General features: G+C 38.9%; 1 protein-coding gene across 1 annotated transcript in view; it reads left to right on the top strand.

Annotated features, from left to right (window-relative positions):
• Nucleotides 1–23,811, top strand: part of RIMKLB (ribosomal modification protein rimK like family member B) — a 45,782-nt gene that overhangs the window by 12,773 nt on the left and 9,198 nt on the right. The gene's annotated exons all lie outside the window — the stretch shown is intronic.

The following is a 23,811-nucleotide window of genomic DNA, read 5'->3' as shown; positions in this document are numbered from 1 at the left end:
CAAAGGACTGGAAGGTGGTTAGACATGAAGTGAATTTTGTGGTGTTGAAAGTGCTGGGCTCAGAACCACTTGAAACTGTTTCTGATGTTCTTTCACTGTGGAAACTGATGACCTGCCAGTCTCATTGATGTTAAACCTTACTGAGCCATAAGCATTAGTAGTAGGCAGTTATGGACTATATAGAGGGGATTCTGGAATGGTAGCTGTGTTTAGAGGTGGGTGACTATGTGACCACCCCAACATTAGATACCTCAGACAAACACATCTCTAGTAGAAAAAAAAGCAATTTCAAACATTTGCTTTATTATCATAGAAACATATTTTAATAACAGTGCATTTCAACAGCTGCCGCATGTTTTAGGAAGAATTGTTTTCTTTCAGAACTGTGACACCAGACACAACTTTCTTATGATGCATATAGGAAGAAAGGACTTATACTCTGACCCTGGATGTCCTTGCAGTTTTCTTCCTTACTATCAGGGATTTCTATTCTTGCATGAATGATCACCTGTTATCTCAAGGTGATGCTAAATAATAATGGCCAACAATGAATTTGATCTTCTCAAAATTGTTCTGTTTCTTCAGTAAATATCAGTATGTCATCAGTGGTAGATATGGGCTCAGTCCAAAGCTACCTTTGCAAGATGGAGAGGTAGGAATGTTTCTGCATGGAAATATTCTATTATGGTCATTTCAGAGGGCTATGTTAAGGACCGAAGTTTTTTATTTGCATGTGTTCTAGAACAGTGAGCCAGAAAAATCAGACATCATCGTGAACATACGTGCATGTCATATCTGAAAATGCCAGTGAGCATTGCCAGATTTTTAATTGTAAGAATTCTCAGGAATGGCCATCTGGGGGAAAAACAATGAAAAAAGACAAAAGAGAGATAAAAGAGGTGTTTCCATACATCACAGTCAAGAAATGAAAATTAGCCTAATGTTTTACAAGACAGTCTTTAACTGACTGGGGGTTTCTGTGTCACTGCTCCAACAATCCCTGTTCCAGTGCTCACCTAAGCGAGTTGTGCTGGCACAATTTTCTGAGCAGTTGCATTGTGAACCAGGTCTGCATACTGGTGTAGTTTTAAACCAAATCGGCCTCTCCTTGGTGGAGGGTGTTTTTTAATGCTGCATCAGTCCTGTGAGGCAGGTAACAACATGACTTCACAAACAGTAGTGTGCTGCAGCACTTAAATCAGGAGGGCAAAGTGTGTGTGTTGGGGTCTGAGAGATTGGGAGATACCACAAGTATTGGTGTGAAAAACTTACCTTACAAAACTGACAGCTATGCTTGCTTTACTAGATTTGTGATCAGAGAAGTACTCTATTACCCGTCCTTTAAGCAATGACAGTAGCTTCAGTTTTCTCTGCCTTTTCTCCAAGTCTGGTTGTTACCCATTTGTGAATGATGGGCAGTTGATTGATCCTCAGTGACTGTGAATATAAGAGAGACTGGTACTGCTGAACTTTGTTCGGTGTTGAGATGGGTCTTCTAGTGTGCACACCTGTGTTTTAACTGATACAGAGTTCTAGGAGTGCCAGTGGCCGTGGACAAGTCATTTTATTTTCTTACAAAATCTATCTATAGAATATGGTGAAATACAGGTTTCAAGAATTACACTTTCCTTTTATATCTGCCCTTTGCTGCATGAAAAGACTGGAATGAAAAGGAGAACAACAAAAAAAAGTGTCACTAATGAAACTATCACTCATTTTTTAAAATTTCCTTGTATTGTGAATAATTAACAGTTACAATGTCACAAAAATCTGTGATGGTGTCCTTTTAATGATTGTTCTTTGAATGGAAGAGCTTATATGATTTCTATATCTGTTTGAAGGTCCAGTCCATTTTAGGATTAAAAGTGTGATACGGAGTTTTAAAATGCGTTTCTAATTGTCAAAAGTTGAAGAAAGCTTTGGTAAGCAGAATGTGTTATATGTGCTCTGACAACACGAGCAGAATACCTGAGAACAAAGGTATTCTGCTCATGTTGTCCGAGAAACCCTGCTAAAATTACACTAATTAACTGCTTAACTCCTTTAACTAATAGAAGGCTTTTCCTATCATACGAAAGATTTTCTTGCTCTTTATTTCCATATAGTGCAAGTATTGAACTGGGGACTGTCTTGCTGTGCTTGTTACTCATCTTGTGGATTTTTTTTTCCTTTTCCTAAGAGGGCATGCTTCTTATTTTTTTTCCTTTCAGTGAAATTGTACCAGTGAAGAATTTAGCTTCCAGACCCTAGAAATATATTTTCATGAAAGAGAGGGGAGAGGAATGTGCTCCTTTCTAAGCTGAAGTAAAAAAGTAATCCAATGGAATACTTGCACTATGTACTTAACACGAAGAAAGTTCTCTCTGTTTCAGACACATGATGTTGCATGACAGAGGTAGAAATACTGGAGAATTGACCATGCCCAGTACTAGCATAGTGGAAGAACGGATACTGAAAGAGACAGACTAGTGTTCTGATCCATTTTGGCAAGGGGTGAGGTAAAACGACTAAATACGCCAGTGTTCTCTCCTGGATTTTTTAGCTGAGAAGGGGGGTGGGCTGCACTGATACAGTAAATAGGGTAGATAATTTTGTTTACAGTAATAATTGTAAGGTAACATCACTGAAATAATATGCTCAAAATCCATGCTATCAGATCCTTTTTTTGGCAATTTCTGTCTAAAGAAGAATTAGATCTGGTAGGGAAATATAGTAGTCAGAAGATCAATAAATATCTCCCTTGAGTTCTAAGAACTTGATTTGAAAGTGTCCTCTGGGTATCTAGCCTGTTGTCTTGTTGCATTGGTACAATGCTGTGGAACTTCTGGGGGGATGTCCTTTTAATTTAAGTTTTTGCAAGGACAGAAGAGGAAGTTGTTTGTAAAAAGCTGTGTGAGTGTTCCCTTTAGTTGTTCAGAATATAAAACTATTTATTGTTTGAGAAGTAGTTTAGGAATAGAAATAAGTAAGTAGCATAGACAGAGCTGTTGGATCACAATACAGATGTGATTCTCATTACAGGTCGCTCTGACATGCTCACCGTCACAATGCTGGGCATCCCCACTGGGGAGGCACAAGGGGGTTTAAGCCAGCTCAAGCCCATTGCTCTCTTCAAAGCTCTTTTGGGCAGTCATTCAGTTTTTATACTCTAGGTTGGGCTGAGCCCTGTATATGCTCCCCCATGCTGGTCTAGTTATCTCAGGAACGTTCAAGCTCTTGCTGCTCTCCTGGACAAACGCTTACACAACCAGTTGATACACTCAACTGGGAGTCAGCCAATCCCCCTAACTGTTACGACTCCTTATCTTAAAAGCCACCATCCTGTCCCCTTTGTCATAGTATAAGGTCAGCTTTCTTTGCCACAGGTGTGGTCAGTCACTTCCCACATTCTTCCCAGAGCTTCACAAGCACATCGCCCTTGCCCGTCTCCACTGAGCCTCGTCTCAGGAGTTTATTGATCCATCACATGGAGAGATGAGCTGGCAGCATATAGAATCTGGAGTTTGGGGCATTTGCCTGGGTCTAAGAGACTTCTCTTACAACTTCTGTCTTAGGTGGAGGAAGTAATGGAATACAAGTGTATTTCTTCCCAGGTTCATACCCTAACCGTACAGATGTAACATTTTCATCTTTGACCTGGTAGATATTTGCTTTGTATAACACAAACCAGATTGATATGAACAGAGGGAGGCCAACTTAGGAAGACTGTGTAGCCTAATGACTGGGACAATATTTGGATTCCATATCCAAGTAACTGTCCCTGAATGATGAGGTAAAAGAGTATCTTCACCACTACCAAATGCTTACTGTGAAAAGTGCCAAAATCCCTTTGTGAACCTAGTGTGAAAAGTCAAGCTGCTTCTTCCAAGTTTCCTTTTATGCTCCAAATAGTATGGTGAAGGTCTTGAATTAATGAATTGATTCTCTTGCTTTTCCCCACCCCCAATAAAAATTACTGACTTCATTTTTCAATTAGCTCTTGAAGCTGCTTAGACCACCCAATTGAGAATCATCTGAGGATTTAATTTTTGGTAGAAACATTACTTAAATAGGTTAGAACAAATTAAATTTGGCACTCAAGGGAATCATGGCCTTTAGTGTTTTTGTTAGTTTGGGTTTGCTATATTGGAACCATTGTTCAAACAGTATACATGTATATGTTGTTTCAGTACAGAAAAGCCTGACCTATCAGTAGTAGGTAGTTTTGGAGATTGAGATCACAGATTTTTTTCAGTTGTATAACTGTTTTATTCAGTAGTCCCCAAATAATATTAATCTGAAAATTTTAGGACTTTTTGAAAACACAGATTAAATCCTCAGTAATATTCTTGTAGTACAAATGCAATGGTTTACCATGTTTACCAATGCAGAAACAATATATAAAAAAGTTAAGAGATGTGTCTAAGGCACCACAGTAAGCAGAAGACTTGATTTATGCGTATGACTAGATTGCTAGCTGCTTGCTTCTATATACTAAGACCAGTGTTTTTAACTGAATAGGTGACCTAACTGCTGAAATTGTTGATGTACTGACATTATATTTGCTTTCTGTGAAAGTCAGGATTTCTTTAAAAGTATAATTTCAGACACTCAAGGTGGTAAATGAATGAGATGTCCTAATCTGTAATGCCTTCTTCCCTGCTCTCCAGTAAGAAGAGCATATTGCTTGCTTTCTCTCTTATGTCTGAAACAAAACAAAAACATGGCTTCATCTGTTGGCTGGGCAGGTGACACTGATGCAAAACTGGTACTTTGCTTAGTTTGGGCGAGGAAATCTTGGGTTTTAGTACCGATTCTGTTCTTAAGTGACATACTGTGTCTGTTTTTTGACATTGCAGATGGGTCTCGTATCACCCATCTTAACATTACAATGGGCCAAAACTTTCCATTATAAAACAGATTTTTATTGCTTATAATTTGTCCTTCCTTATTAATATATGCCCCCTCCCCCCACCCCTTAAGTCTTAAATGTCTTTTTGAGGGCGTTTTGGAAATTTTCTGCAAAGTGATTCAGTGGAAGGAGAGCACTTCAAGGAAAAAAAGAATATGATTCTATTTTTCCCTATTCTATTTTTCTCTACATTTGTATGGATGTTTTTGGAAGAACTAGCTTGAAACTGCAACTCAATTTGGCTGAAGTGGTTTTTGCTTGTTACACCTGTGAAAGTAGACATAAATTTGTCCCAAATCATTACCCTTTCAAAAAATAGCCTGTTAAGCATCTTAGAGGCTTGTTTAAGCTTCACAGCTAAAACATTTTAAACATACCCCTGTATTATGCAAAAAAAGAACTTCTGGTGTTCTGGCCTTGTCTGCTGTGGGGTGGGCTACAATTTGGTCTGAGCCCACAATTTAAAATGGAGGTTTTCTTTCATGTTGGTTATACCTCTTCTCACTGACACAAAGACCTGAATGGAGTAAATCACTCCATTTAAATGTAGTGGGGACAAGACAAGTGAAATTGGTTTGGGATTGGGGACTGTGGTGTCAGTGGGGAAAAATCTGGTGTGAAGGCAGTGTGCTTTGCAAACGTGCTGGAACAAGAAATGGTAACAGGAAGTGATTGCAGTGAAACGCTTGCTAGGTAAGAAATTGCTTCCCTCCAGAGGGATATTGGAGCTGGAAGCCAGTGGGAGCATGGGTTGTATGTTGAAACTTCCTTGGGAAGAGATGCAAACTGAACAAGGACCCTCAAAGGGAAAACAAGTTTGGAGGCAAGGCAGGAAACTGAGTGGTTAGAGTAGTATTCAAAATTGCAGGCAAAGAAGCTATTTGACAGTAGGAGAAATCTGTAGATTGGAAATTAACTGGAAAAATAAGGTGAATAGAATGAAGGTGGGACAGAAAGGAAGTGGAAGCCCAGTGTGTTACATATAGGGGCATGAATCGTATGGGAGGTGAGTGGGGAGTGAGAAATTGGGGCAAAGCAAGCTGCATGCAGTAATGGCTGACTTCCAATGCCTGGAGTGGAATCAAACCTTCCAGAGCTTTTCTCTCCTGCAGAGAAACATTTCTCTGCCAGTTGGTTAGCCAAATATTTGCTGACAGTGGAGCCCATTCACCTTAAGTGCTGGTCCACATGGAGGCTGCTGACACTTAGATGTCAGCTCAAATGTCAAAGGTCTGTATGGTAGATGAAACTGTTGTAACCCTCGTGCACTATTCCACCAGTGTCATGCCATCTATTACTTAGATGCCAAGTGATGAAGTTTGCTTGTGATTATCTGCAAATGTAAAGATAAAATACTATGATGAGTAGCAACAGCAAATACCCAAAAATTAGAAATTGGCAAAAACAAATTTGCATTTCTGACTCTGTTGTGTATTTGTTTTCAGATGCTACATTTTAAATTACTTGATCGCGTGCTACATTTTCATCAGCCTCCTTAAAGTACAGGGTGTTCTGCTCTGGAAGCGTAACTTGTAGCATGGTGAAGGAGAGGACAATTTGTAGGATGCCTTCTTTGTGGTTACAGGAATTTGTGACAATTGAAGCAGAACATTGCTGGAAGAAAAGTGTTAGTCTGGTGACTTCAATTGGACTGTTCAGAAATTGCCTTTAATTGCATGTTTTTGCATTTTCTCAGTGCTCAACCTTTGGATACTAGGATCAGCTTTGTGAAAGTGCTGACTCTTGCATCCACGAAGAAAATAAATTGGAGTGGTATCAGCAACTGGGAAATCATGGTCTCCCAAATGTGGCATCCAGAACTCCTTCTTTAACACTTCTCTCTGGGTTTCCCTTCCCTATATGGGAAATCAGTAGAATACTCACTGGTTTCCTGTGGTGTTGACAAAATGAATTAAGACTGTGAAGCACTTAGATGTTACTGTGATAAGCACAATAAATAAAGCTGAAGAAGAAATTAATAATGGTGTGTTTCAAGCAAGGATTTCAGTACGCTAATCCATGGACTACACACTGAACAATATAAAAGAAAATACAATGCTGAGTAGCTGCTTGTTAAGTGAGTGCTGTACCTCCTGTGCACATTAGATAAATGCTGTGGGGAAAAATAATGTTTGTTCATGTAATTGAAGACAGTATGTGGGTAGGGTAGCAGATCAATGCTACAGACATACCCTTAGTTGTGGCTTTTTCTAACCTTTATGTGCTTGACTTTGTGGCTTCAATAGTTTTCTCTTAATGTAGCTTTTTAATGTAATATTGTATACACACATTCTTTGTAGATAATGTGTGTACAGTCACATAGGGACACTGTGGGATGCATCAACACTGTTTATTAGCCAGGCATTGGAAAACATAGATGTAGGGAGAAACAGGAATGATGCAATGATAACCAATTACTTGGGTAACCCAATACTGTCTCTGAATAGTAGTCCATGGATATATTTACATTCAAGATATGTATGTATGCTGTCAGTAAGACTGTGGATTTATTTTACCTGTCTGAATACCTGGGGAGGTTGCACTCGTGCCTTGTTCTCCCTCATACTTGTTTCATGAATATATAAATTGGCATGTCCCCATTGTTATTGTGCTTCTCAACTGCTTTGGAAAACGGCTTATTCCATTCCTGGAATTCTTTTTGTTTGGGTTCTTTTGACAGCACTGCTTTCAGCGTTTATATTTCATATTTTATGGCGTGTCTTGCAGGCTGTTTTTCATGGTTAAGAACACTTTCATTTTTTATATATATATTTATTTATATATAAAAAAAAGTAATATATGACTTATGGATATCAACATGAAGTATTGGACCTTCTGTTTCTGGAGGAGGAACAGACCCATAGAGTGAGGTGCATTCTTAGTTCTGTGGCCAGGCAGGATGCTGTGCTTTGAGTTGAGGTTTTTCTTAATATGAAGCAGGAAGGGGGCACTAGTGAACTTAACTGAGCCTGCCATGGTAGATGCATCTTTTAGCTCACTGTTCTAGAAAGCAGAGCCATTCAAATCTTAGATCTTCATATTCATTCCTATATCATGCCTTTTCCTTCTCAATGAGGAAGGTATTTATTAATAACAAAAGAGGCCGTATCAAGTTCTCCTGCTAGTGTTACTATGTGTCCCTGTTCCCTTGACTCAGATGATATTTGTGAATATCCAGGTTTAGCTCTCCTTCACTTGGGTTGCAATCCATCTCTGCTTATTCCCAGTGAGACAGAGTTTTGGTAGTTGTACCTTAAAAATTCTTTAAAGGTTTGGAGTAGCTCTTACTTGTTCCACAAAACTAGATTCAAATTCAACTCAGGACCTAAAGGGGACTACCCTTTGCGCTCCTGACAACTTTCTGCATCTGCGTCTTTCTGTGAAGGACTATATTGTTGGATGACTGCTTCTGCCAGGAGGACAGAATGGTGGTGAGCAAGACCTGTTTTCAGTTGTTTATTTATAGCTTAACAATAAAAGCTTTATAGCTTTTTTCCCCCCCTTCGTTACTTTGCTTTCCAGACAGGGTTTGCCTTTACCATGTACTGAATTTCTTCGTAAATCTCTTCCCAAGTTTCATTGTGGTCAGGGAATCAGGCTGTGGTTCCCCCTATCCCAACTGTCAAACCTACAGAGGCACTTTCCACTTTCAGCATGAAGAACTTTACAGTCATTAAAAAAATAAAAATACAAACTTGTCAGATGATCTTGATAGTGCAAAAGAAAGAAAGAAAGGACGTTTCCCAATGAACCCACAAATCTAGTTTGAGCTGTGAAATAGTGCATTGTGGAGCATGCATCCTACTATTGCAGCCACATAAGAGGCCAGGCATACTGCAGGAGAATGCCATAGAGAATCGTAGAATATAATTGAGATTGGAAGGGACCTTTAACAGTCATCTGAACCAAACTTCTGCTCAAAGCGGCCAACTTGAAAGCTAGAGCCAGCTGTGAAGTTAGATCAGATTGCTTGGGGCATATCCAGTTGGGTTTTGAGTATCTTCAAGGATGAAGCCTCAATAGCCTCTCAGGGCAATCTGTCACAAAGTTTGAGAACTCTCACGGAGGGAGAAAAAATCTAAATATATGGTCACAACTGTGTTGGCAAGCTGTTTCTGTTGCTAGTCTCTTGACTAGCTCTGCGGACTCCAGTGCAAAGCTGCACGTATGTGATCTGCTCCTTTGTGTGGAGCACAAACTCTCCTCCTCGCTTTCACAGCCTGTCCTTCTGAAAGAGCTTTCATCCATTCACGACCATACTCCAGGCACACCAACTATCCAGCTGCAAATGAGGAGAGATTACGGGTTGGAGTCATGATGTAAGCGTAGGTAGAAATGTAGAGAGAAGTTATTTAATAATAACTGGAAGTTTTTGAGATGTGCATGTTCATATCCTGCTTCCTTTTGTTTTTCTGTCAATCTTCCCAGGATCATTCTGGCCTAAGACTGAAATGGTTCTTTGTGCACTCCTCCTTACATGCTTGGGACTAAAGGTGAGGCAGGATTCTGAAAGTGCATGCCCTTTGTGGATGCTTTGAGGTGAATAAGGTCTGTGGCTGCAGGCGAAAGGGATGCCGTATGTGTAAACCGCATGCCTTAATGCTTTAATTGTTTGTCGTGCTTGAACAAGGCTGGCAGCTGGGCCTTTATAGCAATTTTGCTGCAAATTTTTCTTACCTGGCAGAGTGGGAGCCACTGGAGAATGTATTATCTGTATAGGACAGGAGAGCAAGAGTTGGAGAAAGAGAAATTGGTCTGACAGGCTTGTTTTTGCAAAGTTGGAAGCTGGGCTAGCATAGTGACCATAGAGTTGTAAATGTAGGAAGAAAAAAAAAATCTCACTATAGACAATTCTAGTCTCAAAACAGCACTATCTTGACAATTTAAGCTGTTCAGATCATTGCTGTCGTTGCTATGATCCAGCCTTCTCTGTTGCACTTGACACCTGGATTGATCAGATCCTACAGTGAGCTCGTTCAGCTTGTGATACCTGCAGAAATCGAATTCCACAAAAGAACAGAATAGTTTCCTGCTGGTGTAGGAAGCTTATCTGCTCACCAGTGGGTCTGATGAGCACTAGTACGAGTGATAGGGAGTGGGTGGTACTACATGCGACTGTAGTGCCACTGCATGGGGCTGGAGAGTAAAACTGTTGCAGCAACAGTGACTTAAATTGTCGTAGAACCACAGCCTTATGCGAGTGTTTTGTCCAACACAGGGATTTCTAAAGAGGTGCTAATTTCTTCCCCTTTCTTGCTTGGGTCTTCCAAGGTGCATAGCATGCAGTTAAACCTTTTCCTCTAAGAATTTTAATCTTTTTAAATTGTTAGAGGCAGAGTCTAGGAGTGAATGTAAATTACAATTCTGTTACTGAGAATGGATCACGAGTGGCATTTGGTAATGAGATTTCTATGATTGCGTTGCTGTAAAGTGGAAGAACTTGAAGAAGAATGTAATCTGCAAATATTTAAAGGAGATTCTTAGAGGAATCTATGGAGGAGTGAGATAAATGAACAACAACAAGGAGACTTGTCATACCTGATGCTGGTAAAAAAGCTTCTGTTTCCCATCTCTGCCATTGATTTGTTTGTGATGAGATCAGTAGCCCTTCAGTACTTTTTGTTTCTTTGTAAATTGGGCAGATGCTTATTTCAGAAAAGACCAAAGAGAGCTTTAGAGCTTGTAGAGCAGAGTAAATGCTTATAAAGATCTTTATCAATTTGCAGGGATTGGTAAACTCAGGGCTACACTTACAATCTAGAGATTAGTGGGAAAATAGCTAATCTCTTAAATGTATTGCCTTCAAAGGTCAAAACAAACTGACAGTGCGGGATGTCCCTTCTGCTTGCTTTAGTCTGCTGTGTGTGAGTACAACACTACCACTGCATGATTTTTTTTATTTGACTGGTCTGGTTGGAAGGACTGTGTATATACCTGTGTAATTCTGAAGAGCGTTTTCTTCTAAGGATATAGTTACAGATTGTGTGGAGTGTCTTAATTAGGGAACATACTAAGCCAATGTCTCAATTAGTTAACATCTTTTTGGCACTAGGTGGAAGCTTCTGCATCCGGAACAGGTGAGAAGTAATATTGTGGTGTTACACTTGTATTTTCATTACAGTATGGGCATGGAGCACATGTGCAGCTACTGCAGTGTAGTTTTAACCCTCTAAAGCCAGGAAGAGGAAACAAGCCCAGTGAGCGAGCTTACAGAAATGTGGGAAAAATGGAATTCTTCCTTCTCTAGCTTTGCTTTGTGTATGGTTTTACGTTAATGTCTGCCAAAACTAAGAAATTTTGGTTTATATCTTTTGGTCTAGAACAAATTTTTTTGTGTGTGTATATAGGAAAATGCTGTACTCATGAAGAGACCTGAAACTGTTGTGTAGTGTGTATCTGAGTGAATCAAGTTTTTGTCTGACACACCAAAAAAAAAAAAGAGAGGCAGAATCTCCCTGGAGATGGGAGTTGATGTTATCTCTGCAAGCTTTAGAGTCAGTTTTAACCCAGAATTTTCCTGAAAAATCATGGTTAAATTCCTTCCTTTAGGAAGGACACATTTGTTTCCAAAATAAGTGCCTCCAATTCATAAATTTAATGCAATTTTGACTAGAAAGTCCTTAGACTGGAATGACAGGTCAAAACAGTAAGCTGAGGGGATCTTTCCGTTCCCCAGAATTCAGGCTCAGTTGAACATGTTTAGGAACACTTGGAAAGGACAAGTAGTTGGATATTATTTATTAAAAGTTTCTGACAATGTAGAAGTGCTTCTAGATGTCTTTTCTGTTATGGGAGACAGATATGAATGATACATGTCTTCGTCACAAGTTGAAAACTCACATGGGATGCTTCTCCATCAACAGTTTGCTTAAGTAATAAAAGGGCGAATTACTGAGATGGAAGAAGGTATTGTTTGGTAGCAGAGAGATGAGGTGCATAAGTTATGCATTTTAACGGTATTTAGTAGATTTTTGGCATTGCAGGGAAAATTTTAGATTCATCTCATATAGGAGAAGAACCCTGTGCCATTCTGGGTTACTTGAATTCTTCCTCTGGATTTCTTTCTGCTTTTGGAAAGACCTTTCCAATTATCCATTTTTTTTCAGGTGTGTCATTAATTTTTTTCTTCACCTGCTATTTAAAATGGACAGAAATTGGACATTTAAAACATGTGAGAAACTGACTGACTGTTAAGAGTGGAGTGAGTTTGTAGTAAGGTTAGTGTACATATATTTAGTCTCTACATATATTTAGTCCATTCTTGTTCTGTAACATTTAAGACTTACATTTTAGGATGGGATTGTTTAATGCTTATGACTTTCTGCATTTGGGGGTGGGGGATTCCAGAACTTGTTATTTCTAAGGCTCTCAGTGTTGGTGGGCTCTGGATAGATGATATAAAAGGACAGATACCTGCCACAAGTGGGTGTTCTGTCAGTTGAGGATGCTTTAGACTGTTAAAACACTGTAAAGCATGCTTATTTGACCCAGGAATGTTCTGAGATCTCCTATTTGGAACCATTGTACAAAAATCCTAACAAGATTTAGGATCTTACCTACAGCCATTTAGAAACTAAAAGATCGTGTCTGGATTATAAAAAGATGTCTGTTTTTGCTTTTGAAGTGTGGTCTGTGCTGAGCAGTGGTTCTAGGTAAAGGTTTCATCATAAGGCCTTGCTAAATTTACAGCTCCTGGCTTCCAAAATGGGGAGCACTTGTTTCTCTGTCACACCCCTGTTCCCAATTATGCCATCATTTCTTCCTTGTGCAGGCACTTCCACTCATCTTCTAACCACAAGCTAATTAAGATCACTAAAAAAACCCCACCTATTTCCATCTGTCAATTTTCTGACATGAAGGTTTGTTGAGGTGGCCTGTGGTGCGAGCATGTGGGTACCAAAGCTGGCTTTAAGTGCAAGCAGTAGGGAGATGGGTATAGGAGTATCTTCTTTTGATGACAGAACACGTTCCTCTTGTTTTGTTTCCAGTGTGTTCACTTTTCTCTTGTCTTAGTTCTGGCGACTGCTGAGTCTCTGTAACTCATGGGTGTTTGGTTGGGTTAGGACCCTACTGCTTTTGTCAACTAAAGCAGGTCAGATAAGCAGAAGAGAGGTAAATAGGGGGGAAGAGGACAGCTTTTAATTCAGTTCTCGAGTAACCATTCTCTAAGTTTCAGTTCTTCACTACTTACTAAGCTTTGCATGGTCTATTCCAGTCACATCTCTGTTTTCTAGATAGATAACTTTCCCTTTCTTTGTTGTCCCTACTTTTTTCTTAGACCTGGTTCATGCTATCTTTGACATACTAATTTGATATTGGCTTTTCATTTGGGAGTGCTAATCTGTGTTTTCAGAGTATTCATAGATAGTTAAAACATTGAGTTTCTAAGACCGTTACAATTCTGTACAAAGTATTTATCATAAATAATACTTTAAAATAATTTTGCTGTCATTTTGAAATGGTCTGGTTTTCAGTGCATTTCCTATTTGTCAATACTAGACATGAGAGACATCAACACATCTTTGGTTCACACAATGTTCAGTTGTCAGGATATCCTATTAATTTGACATTGACATTCACTGCAGATTATCTGAGTATCTTTCGAAATTGATTATCTTATTTAAAAACCATACTGTAAAAGGTAAAACACAATCTAAAGGAAGTAGTACAGAGTCCTCTGTAAACAAATAAATAAATAAAATCCTTAAACATAGGGCTGTGTTCCTTACCAGTCTTACTGCTTTCTGTTACTGTTTCTGACAAGTCTTGTTCAATGATCTCCTGCTCTGCACAATATGTATTCTCAGTAGATATAGACAGGTGTCTGCTCAGTTGTCACACTGGTTCCACACTTGGCTCAAACTTTTATTTATGGTTATGTAACAAACCAAACTTAGAAATTGCTCTGGGGTAAAAAAAAAAAAAATAAAAAAGTATTGCTGGTTTGGTATTAATTCAGAGTAATTGCCTTATCTGATTCACTTTACAGCCACATGAATGTTGCTGCTAGCACAAAAGAAGGAGCAGTGTGAGGAGACTGAGTGTGAATACTAGGAGCAGAATAGGACCGCTTTTTTTGAATGCCAGTGCAAACTCAGGTCTCAAGACTCTGCAACTACAGTATTTAGTGAAAAACACGATAAAATGCTTCCTAACATAAATGCAGACCATTGCTGAAAGAAATGGTCCTGTTGTCCCCTCACACATTAAGCATTCCTGTTGCTTCCCTTGTAGTCTAATGATTTCATGACTACTCGGTGAGCTGAGTTAGCTAGTTACCAAATGCAAAAATAATCACTGGTTTTCTTTTTCTCTCTTTTTTTCTTCCTTTTTTTTTTCCCTTTTTTCCCCCCTCCTCTCAGAGCAACAAGCTGATCTGACTTCCCATATGGTTGTATGATCACTGGCGTTACACAGTTGATCATTGAGGAGAAGAACACAAGAAGTTGATAAAGCAAATAGGAAAAGTGCTGTGTTAGAACGTTTTTTAAATTCCTTTTGAGAGCTTCCTTTCACATAGAGTTTCTTAAATGTTGCTTTTCTCCTGTTATCTTTTTGTATTTTGCATTTAAAGTTCTCTTCTCTTCTGGCCAAGAATTTTTTCCTTCCTTTTAGAGAAGAAGCTAATAGCTAAAAGATAATAAAAGATATTAAATGCATTTTTGTTCTTTTTTTTTTTTTAAAACTTCTTATTAAGGTTAGACTGTCTTGTTTTTTTCTGTTTTTGACTGAGATTCCTTCAAGAAAGCTAAAGTTACTTTAAGCATGCTGCAACAAGCTTGGTAGTAGCAGTGGCTGATGAACCTGTTGTTGCTAGTCCAAGTAATAATCTCTAAAATCCTGGTCTACTTCAGAAATCATCTGAAAGATTTTAAGATGCAGAAAATTTTAAGATGGCAGTGACACTGAAAGAAGTAGAGGAAAGCCTTCCCTATTGTTCTTACCTACATGTTTTTGCTTCTGTGCTAAGGCTTTCTCTTTCCTGTGGATTCATGTGATGAGAGGAAGAACAACACTGCTACTGTGGTCATCATGTAGGTGTGCAAATACTTTTGCAGGTAAACTGGGAGAGGCATCGTGGGATTTGGAAGCACCAGCTGCAACAGCAAAAGAGCGGGACTGTTTTGTTTGGTGGCAGTGCTGACTTGTGCTGATTTATAGTGTTTGTGTCCGAGTGTGGTGGTTTGCCAGATGTTAGAACTGATGGGATTTTCACTGCCCAAAAGGCAGTCTGTCTTACTCCTCACCTCTCCTTGTCTGTGCATACCCACCCTTTGCTCTTGCAGTATGGGATCTGATTAACTGAGGTCTTGCCTCACAAATGTCTCAGATAAGTAACTGAGTGCAAAAAACTCTGAATGGTGCTCTGCAAGTGTAGCTATCTCACCTAACTCACTGAGAGGATGAGACAAGTGCCAGAAATGGCGCAAAGGAGAGTGGAACTGTATGGTGAGAACAGGGCAGTGAGACTGCCTCCTTTGGTTTTGGTGATAAGTTTGTTCTCTCAGCTATCTTGTGAAATCTCACCCCAAAGATAGTTTCACCTTTTTTTGGCTTATGCTGATTTAATACCGTTCTATTACTCAAAGTAGCAGTGTTGTTCTTCCTCTCATCATGCTTTGTTTGTTTTTTCACGATGTTGATACTAACAACTGCAAAGCTATGGTAAGCTGAAAACTTAATACTGCCTTTCCCTCCCTCCCCCCCCCCCCCAATTGGCTGCTTCTTGGTCACTAACACCTGGACAAAGGAGAGATGATGGGAGCACATTGCTGGTAGTGGGGTAAAAGACAAGATTGTCCCCATGTATGTCAGCTCTGGCTTAGATCACATCAGCTTAAACTGATCGTGAAACCCAAGGTTTTTTGTTTCTTACATGTAAAAACAAGAAGGAAAGTATTTGTAGTACAGTTGCTAGAAATACATTTTAAAGGCACATAGTGAGTGAGGGCAGGATACATAAATCCTCTTTGTGAGCCTGAGCTTTCTTTTAATATGAAGAATTATTACAGTCATTGAGAGCTTTGATGGGAAATCTAACAGACAAAAGACAATCTAATCACTGCTTATGCAGTGGCTATTTAGCATGTGAGCATGCATATACTTGTATAAGAATTGGGGGACCTTTTTGCAACATTCCAGTCAAAACCATCTCCTTTGCACTCAGAGTCATTACTTGACCTGTAAGAGACTTTGCTTAGTTATAATTCAAATAATTTAAAATTTTGATAAACAGCTACACTCCCTTCTTAATTTCAGTCAATTTAAATGGATCTCATCCTGAATATTTTTCTTTGAGTTTATGCTATGGAAAATATTTAAAATTCTTCTAACTTTGCCCAGGAGCAAATTAGAAAAGCATATGTGTGATGAGAACTTCAAATAAACTCAGTGGGAAAAGCAGAAATTGACTTTTCAAGGTGTTTGAAATCACATCTTTTCCAGCACTGTTTTATTTTCTTTAATGAATCTTTTGATTCCCCTTTTGTGGCATTTTTCTTTACGATTTTGTTACAACACTCCATTTAAAATGCATCTTAACAGTTACATCACTAAAACATCCATGTTTGGGAATAGGGCTCAAATTTGTGTATTTCTTTCTATACTTATTTGAATGTCTTTTAAGTAGTCTCTGGAAATTTTTTTTTTTTGTACGTCATGCAAAGTTTTGTAATTGTGTGAGTGTTTATATACATATAATAATGGTAGCTAAGGCTTTAACATGATTTTAGTATGGTTTCCATGTTTGTATATCTACCATAAAATAAATTCTCAGAGCAAGATGGTGGTCTAGAATTAATTTGTGTTTGTAATACACCTTTTACATACGTTTTTATATTTGGGTCCATTCACTTCACATTTATGCATGACTCTGAAGAAGTGCTTGTGGTTTGGGATTATAAGAAAACAACGTGTTGTGACTAGAAACGTAGCTCAGAAACACAGATGTAGCCATAATCAGTCTGTGTAGTATTGATTTAGTGATGTACGCCTATAGGCATCTGATCTGTTTCCCCCTTGTGCCCAAAAAGAACCTCTAATCCAGAATGGCCATAATCACTTTGAGCATTGTCGTCCTTCCCAAGTTTTTCACCATTTTCAAGAGCCCTTGCATTTCTAAGAATGATTCCATGTTCTTCCTGGGGAAGGGAAGAGGTCCTCTGAGTCCAGGAAGGGACACAAAGTAGAGCTGGTTTAACTTGGGTACCTGCTTGCTTTCTGTTTGGAGCTGCAGCAGTGGCCTTTTGTGAAACTTTTCACAATGCTTGCGTTAGGAATTTACGAATTGAAGCTGAAGCTGCTTCTCTTTATTTCGCTGTTCTCTGTTTCAGAATAGAATGGCGTGGTACTGTTGTAGAGAGATCAGTTTTGTCTCTGCTACGTGTGATTTCCTTTGATCATCTAAGCTATGGACGTGTATCTTGGCGAGAAAGCCTTTTTGGTTAAGTTGGTGTGAAGAAGGAGATTGAGGTCATATTAAACCCATAGGGTTAAATGCCAGCACTTGTTAATTTGGTTTGAAAAACTAGTAAGTAGGATAGGAAGGGAGAGAATATGAACTTAAAACACCCAGCACAGAACTATAGTAGAAATCTGCTTCTGTGTACACTATGGTAAAAAAAAGCTTGGTAATACTAGGTATCAAACAGGGCTTTTGCATGGCAGTGAAATTTTGAAGACATTGTGACAAGTTGGTGTTCAAACCAATAAACTGTGGCAGACGGGTGGCAAGTGATGCAGAGGAGAAAATGCCTGTGCAACTCCGAAGGGGGAAGTTTAGTTTGGTGTTAATTTCTAAAAATGGTGGATTTCTAAAAATTCAGTGCCAAGCTGGCCTTCAAAGGTTAAGTTCTAGTTTAAATAAAATTATGTTTTATTTAAAACAACGATCACCCAATTTGTGGGAATTTATGTTGCTTACAGTTGTTTTATAAGGTAGATATGTAAGGTTAAGTATTGCAGCAAGCTTTTGAGGTGTAGAATAGTATTTTGTTAATGTTAATTCTACTTTTGTTAATTATTCCTAAATTCTGCCACTCTTGGCAGAATGTATGTTCAAAGTATGCTGAGTTTTAAAAATTTAGAGATACAGTTGTGTTTGAGTTCAGTGAGGGAATGTATATCTTGTTATTGCCAGTGATCTGCTGTTAAAGTTTGGGGTATTTCCCTTTTGAGCTTGAAGCTTGCTTTTATATGGCAATTAGGATGAAACACATTTAATTCTCTGCAAGTAAACTGTAAGTAATTATTAAACACTTTAGAACTGTAACACAAATATTATGCAGTGTCTTGTGGCTGACAGGTGTCAGGAGGAATGAACCAGAAATAGTAATGCACTGTTTTGAGAACAGGAATGAGTCTAGGTTTGTAGAAAAAATCAGTGATTTTTGTTAGAACAACTGATTAATTGGGAAAAGCAGGTAGCAGAATCTGATGTCATCAAAATACAAGGAAAGGCTTGTGTGGTGGAAAGCTAGCCTGTTTTTCCCAGCTGAATAAGTTGGATTCATTATAGCCTGCTTGCTGAGTGACTGTTCATTTGGGAAGCATTACCGACTCTATCCATGGATGGACGGATGAATAAATTGATGTAATGAAGTTGAGAGAGCTGGAGACTTTCAGGATAGCATACAGATCTCTAAGGAAAAATCTGGGTAATATTTTTGGAAGTTCTCAGTCCCTGTTAGTTCTTGTTGAGGATGTGATGGGAGCTGCTGTGTTTAGTGCTTTTGAAAATTTGATTTCAATTTTATTTTTTGGAATGCTGCATGCACGATGACCATGTATTCCACTTGTATGCTATGCCTGTTAGAAATGTATTCCACATACTGGATCTGTCTGAGTACTGAAACACTTTTTTCCTACTTCGTTTTACTTATATATTTCAGACCAGTTGGCATTTATTAGTGGTTTTGCCAAAGACAGAGGCAGTCACTGAAGTTAAATTCTTCTCTGAGAAGTGGCTGCTTGTGGCAGCTGTGGCCACAGAGGTGAGGATTCCTTTCGTAGCTATCCATGCTCTACAAGGAATAATTTAACTTTGTTGTCATGTTTGGGCACTTCTCATAGTCCTACAGTTCTCAGATAAATTCTGTGAAGTGTATACATTTGGAAGTCAGTTTGAAAGAAAAAGGCTTAATGACTGGAATGTGTTATGTTGCTGGATTCATGGCAGCACTGAATAGGGAACTTTTGCACACCCACCTTTTGTGCATCGTTCCTGCTCTTCTGATCCATTTGGTCAGAAGTGTGATATGATAGGTCATGAACTTCCATGGGTAGCAAGGCAGTTACCAGTTGTCTTCAGGCACAGATTGAAAGGCTTGGTGTTTTTCATCATGGAAACGTGTTTACTGATTTAGGTTTTTGTAATGTACATATAGAAGTAAACGTAAATGAAGTATTTCTCCTTTGTTACTCTGATGTAAATGTCCTTTGGATTTCTTCCCCAGGCCATAGCTTCTGACATTCCCAGCTACTTCAGTCTTTTCATCTATCATAGTCTATTAATTAATACTGATGATTCAAACTGTATAAAAATAGAAGCTTGATATCAGTAATTTGATTTACATGTAAGTCTACCCAGATCTCCCTCTGCTTGTGTATTAAATACTTAAAGCATTTAGCTTTGTAATCATACCATTTTATTGAAGAAGTTGGCTATGGTTCTTACAGTCATATGCTGTACTTGAAGACCTGAATTTGAGTCCTTAGTACTTCATGGTCTTGGTGACTCAGTTTGCTTTTTGTGACTGTTTTCCAAAATTATAATTTGGAATGAAAATACTTCTATAAATTTATTTGATATTCCTGAGATCTATTTTTTGTTAAAAATGCCTGATGTTTGCTATAATGAGAGCTATAAAAGCTCTGTAATTATTTTTGATGTCCTTGCAAATCTTTGAGATTTTAGGCCCATCTCCTGAAACTATCTTCCTTTTGTGAAAACATTTGCATTGTTTCAGCTGAAAGTACAATTGTTCGTAACATGCAAACTGGACATGAGTTACTGCTTTGTAGTAGCTATTAATCTGCTGATGAAATGGTTCTTGTACAGATTGGAAGGGATTTGTGTAGAGTGCAAACTGAATAGAATGAGTTTCAAAAATGTCTAGCAATGTAAAATGCTGCTTGGGTGTGAATTAAGATGTTCAGAAGCTGCACACAGTTTCTTGAAATCTTGATCCTTTTTAGCCATCCACAATACCATCAATGCAGAAGTGCTTCTTAGAGTTTCTAAAGCACAAGAAAGTAAGATAACTACGTAGATGAAGCACCGATGCTTACAGATTGTAAAAGGTGTGAGGCTGCAGTTTAACAATTTACATGCTCTGGCTGTGGTTGTGATTGACATGCAGAAGTGCGTTTGACTTGCAGGCTTTACTGAATATTGATACAATGCCTGTGTTTGGGCACTTAGCTTGTCCCAGTTGTGTAGTGAGATTCATTATTGTAGAATCCCTTCACTGAGGCTTAAGGTCAAGCATTTTGCCTTGTGTTTTGCTGTAGGGTGGGAACAAGCACATAGTCAGCCTAGGAGTCTTAGCTGATGGGCAGCAACTTGTTAAGTCAGGATAACTCAGTTTTGTTTGTATGGCTGTATTTTGAGGCATTTCATTTGGAATGTTTGCCACCTAAATGATAACTCTCTTAAGAGTGAGGCTTTTTAATTGAGAAATTGTGATCGTGAGATAAATTTGTCATAGGGAAGAAGACAGAAGGTACTGAAAAAACCCCGCATGCATGAATGAGGGCTGGGAAGTTCCAGAATTTTGTGTTTTTTCCAAAGTATGTACATCTACCCTAAAATTGTACTAAATCAGGTTGTCAAGAGGCAACTGTCACCCTGAGTATCTTGCTATGCAAATAGGCTTTACCATGTTAGATGTTACTGTCTTGAGAACTTTCTTAGCGTATAGCTACACGTCTTCTGATCTCACTGGTAACAGCAGTAGAAGTTTCTGCTTCTTTCTTCTGTCTTCACTAGAGTTTAACGCTGCGTCCATTCTCTGTGGACTTCATGCGTTCATGTGATGGCTTCTAATCTGTTTGGGTCAAAATAGCCTTTTTAGCAGAGACCAGCTACTTTGCACTTTAAGCTCACCTGCTGTTCTTTGGGAATGAAAAGCAGCAGGACTGGTTGGGATGAGGCATCGTGCATTTACCCACGCAGTTCTATCGTGTGCTGCTTTGAGCTGTCTTTGAGAGAAACTTGAGGCTTTTTGGCTTTATTTGAGGGATGTGGTGTAACTGGTCAAGTTCATTCCCAGGTGATTACAGTTTGCATTGCAAAAATTCCTTTTGAACTTTAATCTGGATACTGTGATGTTTGGTGTATAATGTTAAAGGTCTACCATATTCCACTTTGGAGAGTTTCATCTTGCAGAGGAAGAACAAAGAAAGCTGGTACTTGAGTGAAAGAACTGGTCTTGTTCAAGGGCAGGATTTACACCTGTTTTTATAGTGTGATATTCCAGCTCAGGAGTCTTTATCTCATAGGGCCAAAAAATACCCAAATGTGTTATGATAACCTAAGAAATTGTTCCCCAGGCACTGGTAAAACGGTTGTTATATGTTGGTAAAGTTAATAGTATTAGATAAGCATGAAATCTCCCTTTCCTGGCTCTCAGTATTGGTACTTCAAAGGACTGTATAGCTGTCTGTTCGCCATGTCTGCAATGTCATGGGCATTCACTGAGAAAGCCAACAAATGGACCAACTTGTTGTCTGTCAAGGTACTTCTGTATGATCTGAACACCTGCCTTCTGCGTGTTTGTGAGGTCAGTTCATTGTCCACAGGCAACCGTGAATGTAATTCACTGCTACTGTTCTGGGACCAGGATGGTACTATTACTGCAAAGGAAAGAGAGTTCATCTCCATTTTCAAAAAAAAGTTTGATTACCTCTTAACCACTCTTTAAGTAACATCTCTGTAACATATCTTTTTTTCCTTTCTCCCTCTTTTCATTCATGAATTGGTTCTTTGGAAAAGTAATTAATTGTATGCATTAATATCTTCTGTGATACTGCTTTCAGCACATCACAGTGAATAAATATTACTTTATCAGTCCACTTGGCAATAATGACCATTAACCTGATTGTTAACTGCTGGGTCTCAGGTGGAATGCTGAATACAAGCTTGTTCCAAAATGGCAGAATGTGGCTCTCCTTTTTACTGTAATAAAGCTGCTTCTGTTTGCAGCACTGTGTTGCTGGGAGACTGCAGCTAATTTTTATGGCGCATGTCAGTAGTAGTGATTCAAATTATACATTTCATTGAGTAGCTCTTCTCTTTGTTTGTAAACTGTCTTCTATGAGGAGAGAGAAATTTTTTTTGTTCTAGGGAGAACAGTGTCCAGACCAGATAAAATGATTGAATCTGGAACAAAAGCTCAGATTGTTCTGTTGATACCATCATTGTACTTCCGAAGTCACTCCACGGGGGGGCGGGGACGGTGGCCTGGCTGAATTTACACCAGTCTGATAGTCAAGTCTAACGCAGGTATTTAGGAGAATTCCAGGTGAGGCATATACATCTCCTCAGACTGCTGTTTTTCAGACTCCATGGTGCAAAACTTCAGCATGTGGTGTGACTTTAAAGCAAAACAACAAAATAGCCTCTGAGAGATTATGAATTAGAAAACCATGTAGTTTTGGTTCACAACAAAAATACAGTGACAATTTTGGGGCTCTGTAGGAAATGCAGTCCTTTTTGAAATGATTGTTACACAGCTTGCACGTGGATCAGGACATGCATGCAATTACAGTGGCAAAAAGTGGGTGTAATTGGGCGTGCACCTAAATGAGAAAATACATGTGTAAGGTGGAATCTGACTAATAAGTTAAAAGTCTTTTGTTTGCTGAATCTCTACTCCTTTTCTGGCTAAAGGAAAATCCATTGCCTGATGTTCACATTCTGCTTAGATTTTTAGCAGTGTCTTGTTTTTAATCTTGCTTGAGATGCCTCTATAAAATGGTGGGTGTGTGTGTCTGAAGCCTGCTTGCTTAAACACGCAAGTCATGTCAGCTGCAATGCGGCAGTGCTTGGTGCTAATGAGGTGAGCAGCCAGAGCACCCGTCTGCTTATGTTTTCTCATTTCTGAGCAATTATGGCAATGGGGATTGGAAAAAGGGATTTGTATTGGATATGGCTCTGTTTTGGCCTTTCCAGAGTGTGGTTCTGTCTCCTACTGATGACTGGGCAGCATATCTCTACTTGCGTTTTGGGAGTTAGGTGGTTGCTTCACTATATTTAAGGCAAGCTCTAAAATACATCCTGGTTGGGAGAAAAAAAGAAAACAGGGAGTACAGAGAGGGGGACACCCTCCCTTCTTCCCCTCCATCCTCCCCAATTAATTCAAATGCACCTTGAAATGAAATATATTGCCTGGCAATACGTGTCTTCAGTTTGAATAGATGTAAGTCTGTATTTGAAAAGTAACATCTTTGGAATAGAGCTAATCAGGTAATTAATTTGGGCTAGATCTGAATAGTTACAGGTGGCCTTCACAGAAATGCAGATGCACTGTGATTTCTCAGCTCACCTTCTTTCTCTTTTTTAACCCTTAAGGTGCCAACAGAAGTGTGAGATGTGTCTTTCATGCTGAAGTCAGAAAGTTTTACTTTGAACATAAGGCAAATAAAGTGAATACCAAATCCTATTCGCCTTTTCCCATCCTCAGATTCCAGACTGTCTTCATCAAGCTTGATGCCTTCCCATCCAATCCTATTGTATTCCCATTCCTGCAGCCTGTCTTTCAGTGTTTCTTTTTCAGAGACATAGTCTGTAAAACTAGGTTGTGATTAAGTAATATATTGGTCTTGGTGGCAAAGCTGGCTTTCCTTCAGGTTCCTGCCTTAATGTCACGGGGTGCTGCCCTGTTAGCTGATAAAGTTACTTCTGAGTATCTATTTAGTAT

Source organism: Calonectris borealis, chromosome 1, assembly GCF_964195595.1.
Source record: "Calonectris borealis chromosome 1, bCalBor7.hap1.2, whole genome shotgun sequence".
Classification (NCBI taxonomy): domain Eukaryota; kingdom Metazoa; phylum Chordata; class Aves; order Procellariiformes; family Procellariidae; genus Calonectris; species Calonectris borealis.
This window is presented reverse-complemented; position numbering and strand designations above follow the sequence as displayed.